This window comes from Zingiber officinale, chromosome 1A (genome assembly GCF_018446385.1).
Source record: "Zingiber officinale cultivar Zhangliang chromosome 1A, Zo_v1.1, whole genome shotgun sequence".
NCBI lineage: Eukaryota > Viridiplantae > Streptophyta > Magnoliopsida > Zingiberales > Zingiberaceae > Zingiber > Zingiber officinale.
This window is the reverse complement of record NC_055987.1, coordinates 113,127,982-113,139,823: the sequence shown is the minus strand read 5'-3', so window position 1 is coordinate 113,139,823 and position 11,842 is coordinate 113,127,982. Positions and strand designations below refer to the sequence as shown.

The window sequence follows — 11,842 nt, the reverse complement described above, 5'->3', positions numbered from 1 at the left end:
TTGGTATCAAAGCAAGTAGCACTCTTGAAGGGCTAATTGTCGGAAGGAGTAAATGCTAGAGGAATGATGGAGTCAGAAGGTCCGCTAGGATGGGATATCCGAATCTCACCTTCATACGATTGAAATGATTTCAAGTATTGTAGGAAGTAGTTGGAGATGTGGATCTAAATTAATCGTGACCATTGGACCGCGTTGAAAATTTCTTTTGAAGTTCAAATGGACAAGAAAGGGTCTCTGACATTGGTATTGAACCAATGAGCAAAGAGAGCAATCGGAGATGGATAAGGAGATAACTAGAATTGTATTAAATTTATTACCTTCTAATATTGTGTCACATATAGGTGAGTACAAGTGTGCTCATGAGTTATGGAGCAAAGTGATTGCACTTCATGAAGACCCTACACGAGTCCAAGAAGTGGAGGAGCCCAAGGAGAATGACTCATTGGTCCAAGAGGAGGAGAAGGACCAATCGAATATGGAGATGAGCTCAACATCTGATGAGGAGGAAGAAGTGGAATCGACCACATCTTCAAATGAGGAAGAAGTGAAAATGTCTATATCTTTAAAGGAGGGAGAAGAATCCAAGATGGGTGAGGAAGAAGTCTTAGAAGCTCAACCCTCAACCTCAACTACTGAGAAGCGCGGGAAATCCCACATCAAGTGTTTTGAATATGGTGAGATGGGACACTACAAAAGTAGATATCCATTGCTTAAAAAGGTAAAGGAGGTAAACCCTAAACCTGGTAAAGTTCTTTTGAAGACTAACGTAGGTTGTAGGGATGGTGCCAAGGAGAAGAGGCATATTCGATACTTCACATATGATGAGTGGGGAGGGGACACTACAACACGAAGTGCCCAAGGAGAGGAGAGCTCAAGAAATTGACACACTTAAAGAAATGGGAGAAGAAGAGGAGCTCTAGTAAAGGGGGAGCTCCAAAGGTAAAAGGTAAGATAATCCCTAATTTAAAATTTAATCCAATTTCAAATTCCTTCATGCTTGTTAGGAATAATGAAAATTATGTACTCATGCATAATTATAGATTTAGATATAATGAAAGGAATAAGGTTAACAAGGTTGATAACCCTAGGAAATCATTTTCAAATTATAGACCTAAAAAGAAGCAATCTACCTTACCTAAAGAGAGGAATGTGGTTGAAAACCTAGGCATGAATCCTATGAAGGAGAAACATATGCCTAGAAAGGGTAGGTCTAGTAATGTCCAAGGTGAATATGTTGATTCTAGGGTTAGAACCCTAGAATTGAAAAATCAAGCCTTGAAGGCAAGGTTTGAGGAAATATAGAAAGTCCTAGATAGGTTCATTATTTGATCTAGAGGACTTGATGTGTTTGGGTGGTCAAAGACATAAAAATGTCAATTTGGGTCACTCCAAAACTAAAAGTAGGTCAAGTGCTAGGGTGACACATGACATTGGTAAGGGATGAGTGACCAAGGATAAAGAAGTATCATCCAAAGTCCATGAAAAAAAATATGATAGGGTGACATATGATTATAGCAAGGAGAGGCCAAGAAATGGGAAGGAAAAGTCATTTAAGGATAAGGAGAAATTAACCAAGGACAATGTGTCTAAGGTTAAGAAGGTAAGGTCTGTAGGCCAAGTGGCGCCCAAGGTGCACCGAAGTGGCCTAGCCATAGTGGATGAGTCACCTAGGGAGATGGCTAAGGTTAAGAGCTCTAGGGGAGGACTCAAAAAGTCTTTTCGAGAACCATGGTCAATGGATCTCAAGTGGATCTTGCTTGGGATTCTAGATGAGTCATGAAATGTGCCAAAGTGAGTTAGAGATTGACTTGAGTCTCTAATATAGTTGGATGACACATTTGGGATGTGATTCATACATGAAAATATGAAATGAGATTCATATTGAATGAAAATTAGTTTTAAATGAATAGATGTCATATAAACTAATGCAAGCGATGCATTGTGGTTTAGTATGGGCGGATACATCAAGAGAAAGCCAAAATAGGACTTTAAGTTAAGCTTCAATTGAACTATTTAGATAATGTTGATTTTGTATCAATCTTGGGATCCGTGATTAATATATTTTTATATATTTTTTTCAAGTATACATTGGTAAAATAGATCTCTTCACAAAATTTGAAATTTTTTAAAGGTTTATGAATTTTTGGTGTGTTTCTGAAGTTGGGTCAGAAATCTTATTTGAGACTGAAATAGTGTACCAGTTGATTGATACAGTTACCAGTCGACTGGTAACACTGTTCATCGAATATAGAATGACCTTATGAGGTTATTTAGACACAATCAGTCGATTGGGGCATATGATAGTCGACTGAAACAAGTTGAAACTATTATTCAACAATAGAAAATGACCAAATTAAGAATATACATGTATGTAATTTTATGGAGGATTAATACATGATAATTGTGGTCATTAAAGGTTAAAGAGTCCAATAATTGAGATACTATTGGAGCTTTTTTTGATGTACTGTAAATGGAGAGAAGTTTAAGTTTAAATGGGAAACCTAAATACCTTTGTAAGAAATAATAACTTAAGAGGGAGCTTAGGTGAAGGGAGAGCCTAAGATTAGTTTCCATGATTTATGCATGAGGTTTAGGTGAAGGGGGAGCCTAAGATTAGGTTCCATGATTTATGCATGAGTTGATTTGCATATGTATTGCTATACTGTTTCTTTAACTTAAATGGATTACCAAACATCAAAAAGGAGAAGACTATTAGAGCAATCTATGTAACCCTAGGATTTGATATTTAGGCAAAGATTTAAGTTAGGATTATTGTTATATTTGATATATGCTTATTAGCATGCAGGATACAGGTACAATAAAAAAATTCAAGTGTAACCTTGGCAAAGGCAAAGTCCAAGTTGGATCTTGGCAAAGACAAAGTCCAAGTTGGATCTTGGCAAAGGTGAAAGTCCAAGTGGAATCTTGGCGGTGTAAGTCTAAGTATGTAGTCTTGATAACGCAAGTTCAAGTGTGACTTAGCAAGGTTGAAGTCCCAGAGTGAGGAACTCTTGACAAAGGATAAAGTCTCAAAGGTGAGGAGTCTCTTGGCAATGGAAGACCTGACAATAAAGGACAAGGTCGAAGAAAGCTCTTGAAGGCAAGGTGTGAAGGATGAGGAAGCATCCGAGGGATGTAAGGCTGATAGAGGAGGGTAGAAGGCAAGGTCGAGGTTATGCGGGCAAGGATGAGTGCATAAGAAATTATACCCAGGGTAAAATCCTAGGTTTAGAATTTTACCAGTTGACTGGCAACTGGACCAGTCAACTAGGCCAGGGCACAAAATATTTTTGTGCTTGAGGACTGTGAAAACTAGTCAATTGGTACTGTAGCAGTCGACTAGTACATTACACAATCGATTGGGAGTAAACAGAATGCTTCTGTTCGCTCAGCCAATGTAGAGCAGTAGACTAGTAAAGTCACCAGTCGACTGGTATCAAGCCATTAGGATGTAACAGTCAAATTTCTACAAAGGGCAGTTATTGGTATACTTACCAGTCAACTAGTGGAAGAAAAATAGTTTGGTATTTTCCTTCCAAGCTTTATTTAATAGAGCTTGGGGTGGCCAGCCATGGTTGACAAAATAAAGATGGTTAACCTCTATTAGTAGTCTTCCAAGTGCCCTAGCATCCCAATTATTCTTGTGAGAGTTTTGGTGAGGTTTCTACACCCAAAAGGAGCTATGTGAGCTAGCCAGAGGTTTTCTGAGGAATCATCCACCGACGTATCAGGATCGTCTACCTTATGGACAGTTGTGGAGTAGGAGTAAGTGATCTTCGAACCACGTTACATAAATATGTCATTGGGTTTGTTATTTCTTGTCGTTGTAGAGCTTAGGGTTAGCTTTCTATTCTTGTTAGTTTGTATTTTGTATTTCCGTTGTGTGCTAACAAGTGTAGGAAGCAAAGTGTGGGTGATCGGTTATTTACCCCCCTCTAGCTGGGCATCAAGGCCCCAACATTTTTTAGGTAACATCTTGGTGAACGGATCTGTAAGGTTCTCTTTCGATGTTATCTTCATAACATTGACATCTCCTCGACGTACAATCTCCCTAAGGAGATGATACATTCTTTCTATGTGCTTACCTCTTTTATAACTCCGTGGTTATTTTGAGCCACTATTATCACAGAACAGGGTTAATGGTTTATCCATATCTGGAACTATTTCTAGATCAGAGTAGAACTTTTTAAGCCAAACTGTTCCTTAGCAGCTTCACAAGCTATTATATATTCAGCCTCCATGATAGAGTCTGCTATGTTGGATTGTTTAATACTTCTCCAAACAACTGCTCCTCCACTAAGAATAAATATTTATCTAAATGTTGACTTTTGAGAGTCCTTGTCTAACTGGAAGCTAGAATCAGCATCAAGACTCCTCCTGAATAGACAAGCATATAGTTTCTTTGTTTTCAAAGGTACTTGAGAATATGCTTTACTACAACTCAATGATCTAATCTTGAGTTTGACTGATATCGACTAACCATTCCCATTGCATAGCAAATATTAGGCCTAGTGCAAAACATAATGTATATAAGGCTTCCCACTGCTGATGTATATGGGATACATCTCATATGCTCTTTCTCTTGTAGTGTTTTAGGATATTGTGCCTTAGAAAGTGTAATTCCATGTCGGGTTGGCAAGAGACCCTTCTTGAAATTTTGCATCAAAAAACATACAAACACCTTATCAATATAAGTTGCTTGAGATAATGCTAGGAGTTTATTCTTTCTATCCCAAATAATCTGGATCCCAAGAACATAAATTGCTTCTCCCAAATCTTTCATTTGGAATTGCTTAGTATCTTGACATGAGATAACACTTTTATATCATTCCCAATGAGTAAAATGTCATCTACGTAAAGGACCAAAAAAACCACACTTTTAGTATTGATGAGCTTATAAACACAAGGTTCATCAATATTTTGTTGGAAGCCATAGGTCTTAATAATCTCATCAAACCTAAGGTTCCAAGATCTAGATGCTTGCTTAAGTCCTTAGATGGACCTTTGAAGCTTGCAAACTTTCTGCTCCTGGTCTTTAACCACGAACCCTTTTGGTGGCACCATATATATGCTTTCTTCAAGATGGTCATTCAAAACAGCTATCTTAACATCCATTTGTCAAATCTCATAGTCGAGACAAGTGGCAATGGACAAGAGAATACAGATAGACTTTATCATGGTAACCGGAGAGAAAGTTTCTACATAATCAACTCCTTCTTTTTGGGTATAACTCTTTGCCACTAGTCTGTCCTTGAAAGTCTCTACTTCTCTATTCACACCTTTCTTTTTCTTGAAGACCCATTTACATCCTATGGGTCTGACATCTTTAGGTGGATCTACAAGTTCCTATATTGAATTAGAGTACATTGACTATATTTCTTGGTTCATGGCTACTTGTCATTTTTCCTTATTAGGATCATTCATCGCATGTTGATATGACGATGGATCATCATCATTGGTATCAACTACAACAAAATTTGTTTCATCATCTTGTCTATAGCAGGCAGGAGTTCTAACAACCCTTCCACTTGATCTATGTACCAAACTTTCCTAAGTAGGAATACTGTTTCTTTTTCTTCCCTATTGCTTTCAACAGACATCAGATGTGGAATGATCTGACCATTTAGCAATTCCTCAAGTACAACTTTACTTCAAGGTTTGAAGTTTGTCATATAGTTGTTCTCAAGGAAATTAGCATGTGCTGATACAAATACTTTATTTTCTTGTTGGCAATAAAACAAACCTCCTCTCGTGCCTTTTGAGTAGCCAACAGATAAATACACTTATGTTCGTAAATTTCCTAGATTTCCCTTTCAATACGTGAGCTGGACATCCCCAAATTTGAAAATGGTACAAACTAGGTTTACACCCATTCCACATTTCTATTGTGATCTTAGGGACTAATTTTGACAGTACAACATTCAAAATGTAGATCATTGTTTGTAAAGCATATCCCCAAGAGGATGTAGGTAGTGAGGCATAGCTCATCATGGATCTAACCATATCTAACAAAGTCTTGTTCCTTCTTTCGGTAACATCATTTTGTTGAGAAGTTCTAGGAGCCGAGAGATAGGATATAATCCATTTCTCAATTAGGTGATTCTTGAACTCGGTATTAAGGTACTCACCTCCTCGATCTGATCGAAGTATTTTTAGTGATTTACCTAATTGCTTTTTAGCTTCAACTAGAAATTCCCTAAACTTTCCAAAAGTTTCTGATTTCCTTTGCATTAGGTAAACATATCCATATCTTGAATAATCATTGATAAATGTGACGAAATATTCATAACCTCCTCATGCGTGGACATTTAGAAAGGTCTCTTAGTCATTTTCCCTTCTAGACAAGATTCACAAACTGGTAAATTGCTAATAATTAACTCTCTCAAAGGACCATCTTTTGTTAGTCTATTTAACTTATCCAAATTGATATGACCTAACCTAAGGTAGCATAGATATGTTTCATCACTATTTGCAAGCTTTTTCCTTTTATTAGACTTTGGATAAGCTATTTTGAATACTTTAGTATTTGATGATAAACATTCACAAAGCTTAAGGACATGTAACCCATTTTTCAAACCCGCATGACAAATTTCAATACCATTTCTTGAAATAGAAATTCTATTTTCATAAAAGGAAATATCAAATAATTAGTCATGTAATTTTGAAATAGAAATCAACTTCCTACAAAATCCAGGAATAAAATAAACATCGTTCAACACTAAATATTTATTTTTATATTTAAACAGGCAACTCTCACTACCTTGAATGAAACTAATGCCCCATTGCCAACTCTAAGTGTTAAGCCCCCATCAAGAAGCTCCCTCGAAGAACTAAGTAGCTGCATAGAAGAACAAACATGATTAGTGTCTCCTGAATCAACTATCCACTACAAGAAAAATCTCATTTAACAACACTCAAATGACAACGGTTTTATACCAAATCGTTGTCTTTTTGCCTTTTAACAATGATTTTAACAAAAATCGTTGTCTTTTAGTAATTTTTTTTTGCCTATGACAACGTTTTTTAAAAATCGTTGTCTATTTATGTTTTTTTGGGGCTACGACAACGGTTTTTAAAGGCTACGACAACGGTTTTTTAAAACTGTTGTCTATGTGCGCTTCTTTCGCCGCTTTTTCCCCCTTCGCCATTTTTTGCCGCGGCATTTTTTCTTTCCCTCTCCCCGAAATTTTTTGCCTCCGTATTCCATCCCTTTACCTTCTTGATCCAAGCCCCTTCTCCTTTCCTCTCCAAGCCCTAAACTCGTCGCCCCTTCTTTGCCCCGCCTCCTCCCTTCTGCTGTCCGCTTCCACCGCTCCGTTTCCACTACCACTCTACACCTCTGACTGCACACTCGTAGGTCCTCCCTCTTCCCCCGCCTCTTCACCTCTTTCGCCTCTGCCCCTGCCGTCACAACCACCATCTCTATCGGAGACAATCTTCCTGACGCCAACCTCTCCTACTTTGGCTCCGATGGGGAGCTCCAGACCGTCACCATCTCTGATCTCACCAAGAGCAAGAAAGCCATCTTCTTCACTGTCCTGAGGCCTTTACGTCGACATGCTCGCAAAAGCACCTCCCTGGATTTGTGGAAAAGGATGGGGAGATGCATGCCAAAGGCGTGGACACCATTGCCTGCATCTCGGTCAACGACGCTTCCGTGATGCATGCCTGGAAGAAGGATCTCAACATTAGGGACGAGGTTTTGCTACTCTCCGACAGAAATAGGGAGTTCACCTTGGCACTCGGGGTGGAGTTGGATCTGTCAGACAAGCCCATGGGCCTAGGCGTCTGATCCCAGCGCTATGCGTTGCTGGCAGAAGATGGGGTTGTCAAAGTGCTCAACTTGGACACCATTGCCCTGCTGGGGCCTCTGATGTGGGACTCAAGTTCCATGTGTTAAACCTCTTTATACTAGTGCTCGTACTTGTGATTCACTTTCTTCCTGATATATCTCAACATTGTATATTTCTAGTATAGCATGGCAGTAAGGAAGTATTTATTTTACATTTTGGTTTTTTTGGTTGGTTAAATAATGTAGTCCAGTTTTTCTTTCTAGGTCTAAGATTTTATTTCTGTTTCTTTTTTTTTTTTTCTGAAAAGTCTTGGACCAATTGTCTTCTGCATTATATAGAGCCTAGTGGACCTGCAACAAATCAATCAAGCAAAGAAGAGACTGATTCCTGCTCGATATTTGTTGGCAATGTGAGTTTTTCTAGTTCTCTGTTGTCTAATTGTTGCTACTGGTTTACTGTGGGCATCACATGATATTTGCATATAATTTGATATTGTTGTCTTCTATATCTTGGATTGTTTCTTAGTGGACCCTTGAGCCTTATTTATCCATAATTCTATGGACTAATCAAATTAGTTAAATTCACAATGTTTATTTTTCAGGTTATTGAATATTTTTCCTATATCTACAAATGCTGTCTTAGGGACCTCTATTTAGATAGACTACTTCAAACTGTAATGATGTTGCTGTGGATGTTAGATTCTGGTATTATTTGGCATATTAATGCTTTGATTTACCTTCCCTCTTTTTCTTTTTTGGTGTTGTATTACTTGAATGTGGTACATGCAAAGAGTGCCTACTATAATGTAACGCCTGAAAATCCTCAAATTTATTTTAGAAATATTCTATTATTTTTCTGGAATTTTAGGATATTTTTCTGGAATTTTTAGAATAACCGAAGTAGCAAAATTAAATAAAAACGTGAAATAGCCTAAGCAAGAATTGAACCCGAGACCTATGGACCCTACAACTTATAGGGTGATTTTAGTAACCATGGGGCCCCAGCAGGGGTGTGCTGAAAGGAAAGGAGAGCAATTATATTTAAGGTTTAGTTGGGGTGTATTAATCACTTAATATAAATAGGGAATTAAGAGAGGAGTTATTATTTTGGAACGACACTTTTCCCTCACCCTCACCGCCGACCCCTCTCCCTCTCCCGCACTCTGTCAGCGCACAAAGCCCAAGAAGCCTAGGGTTCCATCCCTAAGGTCGTAGGAGCACCATCCGGCGACAACTCCGTCACGAGGACGTTCCTCTCCGCGAGAAGAACGCGTAGACGTAAGAAGATCGTCGAAGAGATCTTCTTCTCCGGAAACCTAGCGATCGGATTGTAAGGAAACTTAGCGCAGGATGTAAGTAACCCCTCACCTACAGTATAAGTAGCTAAACGTATGCTTTTTATGGTCCTAGTTCGCTTTTATGATCTTAGTGTAGCCATATGCAGAATTAGAGCACACTAAGTGCTCGATAAAATGCCTAGTACAGTTATAGGTTACAGTAGGCATTTTAATAGCTCAATTAAATGTCATAGAGGCATTTTAAATAGCATACATAGCCTTGCTTCAGTTTATATGGGACTACAGTCTAATGGGTGGGCTTCCATAGTCGCCTCTAGGTTCAGATAACCTAACTCTAGGTTCAGATAACCTAGTAAAAGCAAGATAAGATAAATCAGTTTATAAACAGTATTTTACTTTTATCAGTGGCACTGTACTGGACTCTCAGTTGTCCTTGGGTTAGACTCCCATAGTCGTCCCTAGGTTTAGATAACCTAGTAACCCTGCTAGATTCGGGACTTGCTACCTCGGGCCTAGTTAGGGATGCACGCACAGCAAGTACAGTTGTCGGGCCCATCAGCAACATGTTTATTATGTTTATCTATTTATATAAATAGTTTTCAAACTTCACAAACTAGATATGTGAATATAGCTCAGCTTCAGTTTAGTTTTCTTATTGATATAACAAGTAGCTTCATGTTCAGTGTTGATTGCTATGACTTGTATGCCCATATGCCATGTGTCAGCATTTTCAGTATGATCAGCAACATGTATTTCATTAGCATCTTTTAAAAACATGATTTCTTCGAATGCATGTTTTTGTGAGGTAGATGGTTTCTTACTAAGCTCCCAAGCTTATAGTTTCATTTTTGTTATACTGCAGATAAAGGTAAAGGGAAGATGCATTAGCGGAGGCTGGAGGCAATGCGAATAAGATGTGTGTGAGAAGGAACTTGGAATAAAGACTCTTGGGAAATAGCCCACCAAAAAGATTTAGTATTTATGTTTTTAGTTACTTTTCTGCACCTTTAGATTTTTAAGTGTCTTGAATTATGAAAGTTATGCTTAGATTACTCATTGTCTGGATATTAGATAGCTAACCATGAGTACTGACATGCCTAGTAGTAGTGTGGTGTCTTTTGTTGATTTTTGAAGGTCCTGTACGAGGTTGGGTCTGATTTCTGTAGAAATCAGAAACCCAATCGATCAGCCGATCGATTGAGGAGTCCTCGATCGATCAGCTGATCGATTGGAAGAAGTCCCCGCGTACAGAACGCCATTGAGTCGATCAGCTGATCGATTGAGGAGCCTCGATCAATCAGCCGATCGATCGAACCGCGATCTGCCGCGTACAAAGAGTTGATGAGTCGATCAGCTGATCGATCGGCCATGGATCGATCAGCCGATCGATCGAGAATTTAAATCCCGCAAACAGAGAGCTTCTGAATCGATCTCTGGATCGATTGGCCAGACTGGATCGATCAGTCGATCGATCTAGACGGGACTTCCATGCACAGTAGCACGTGGGATCGACCAGTGGATCGATCAAACCACTCCAATCGATCAGCAGATCGATTGGAAAGTCTGATTTTAGTTTTTTAATCAAGTAGGAAGGTTAGGTTCCCTTCTTAGCATATGTATAACTTCAGAAGTGTAATCTTAATATAAAATCCAGATTTCATAGCAATTAGCAGAGGGTTTTAATTAGTTCAGCTTTTCCGCACCTTAATATCCAGTGATAGCCCAAGAATAACTTAGCATAATGTAACCCCCGGCCTTATAGCCTAGTCAGTAGAAAGCGGGGCGTTACATATAATGTTCAAGTTCTCAAAACTGTGTTTGTGCTCATTAGAAGTTTGATAATTTGTAGTAACATTGTTATGGTTTGGCTGAATTTAAGTGGTTCAATGATTAAAATTTGGTATTATTGTCCTTGTACCAGACATCTTCAATTCATCTTTATAGTAGATCCATACAAAAGTTATGTCCTATAAGATTGTACAAAGTAACATTGAACTCTAGTTACCGTTAGCTTGTACTTGAAAAAATTACCAAAGAAAAAAAGGGAAAAAGATTATTTAAAACAAAGAATTATTTGAAATATATATATATATATATATATATATATATAGGATTCTCGACTTGCACCTTATTAGAATTTTGTAATATATAGTCTATGCTAAGGCTATCTTTTTTGTTTGATACTTGTTCCGAATTGGATAGGGTTGTTGTCTTCTATTAGAGAATTTTGGTTTCTTATTCTTAGCATCAACAGTCACACTGTAACTATTTGTCAATGATTGTTATGTTTTATACATAGAATTCTTCTAAAACCTCTAACAGCAAGTGATTTAGTAGCAACATCTTGAGTTGGGAAAGCCACTGCTAGATTGATACTCATGTTGATATTTCTATTAAACAGTAGGTTGATTATGCTTGCACCCCTGAAGAGGTTCAACAACATTTTTAGTCGTGTGGTACTGTTAACAGAGTCACCATTCTCACTGATAGAAACGGTCAGCCAAAGGGTTTTGCTTATGTCAAATTCTTGGAAGTTGAGGCAACCCAAGAAGCCTTTTGGTTGCATGAGTCTGAGCTTCATGGTCGTCCAATCAAGGTTTTTGTACTCAACATTCCATTTGTATTTCATGCTTGTGACTCTCTAGAACCAAACTATCAACCTCTAATGACTTTTGTGGTGGTCCAAAAACGTCATCACACTATACTGTTTGCTAACAATCACGGTGACCACTAATTTGTTGATAAGAGTGGA

General features: G+C 38.2%; 1 pseudogene; it reads left to right on the top strand.

The window, feature by feature from the left end:
* Positions 1 to 586: 586 nt before the first annotated feature.
* Positions 587 to 11,571, top strand: LOC122001754 (annotated as a pseudogene).
* The last annotated feature ends 271 nt before the right edge of the window (positions 11,572 to 11,842 follow it).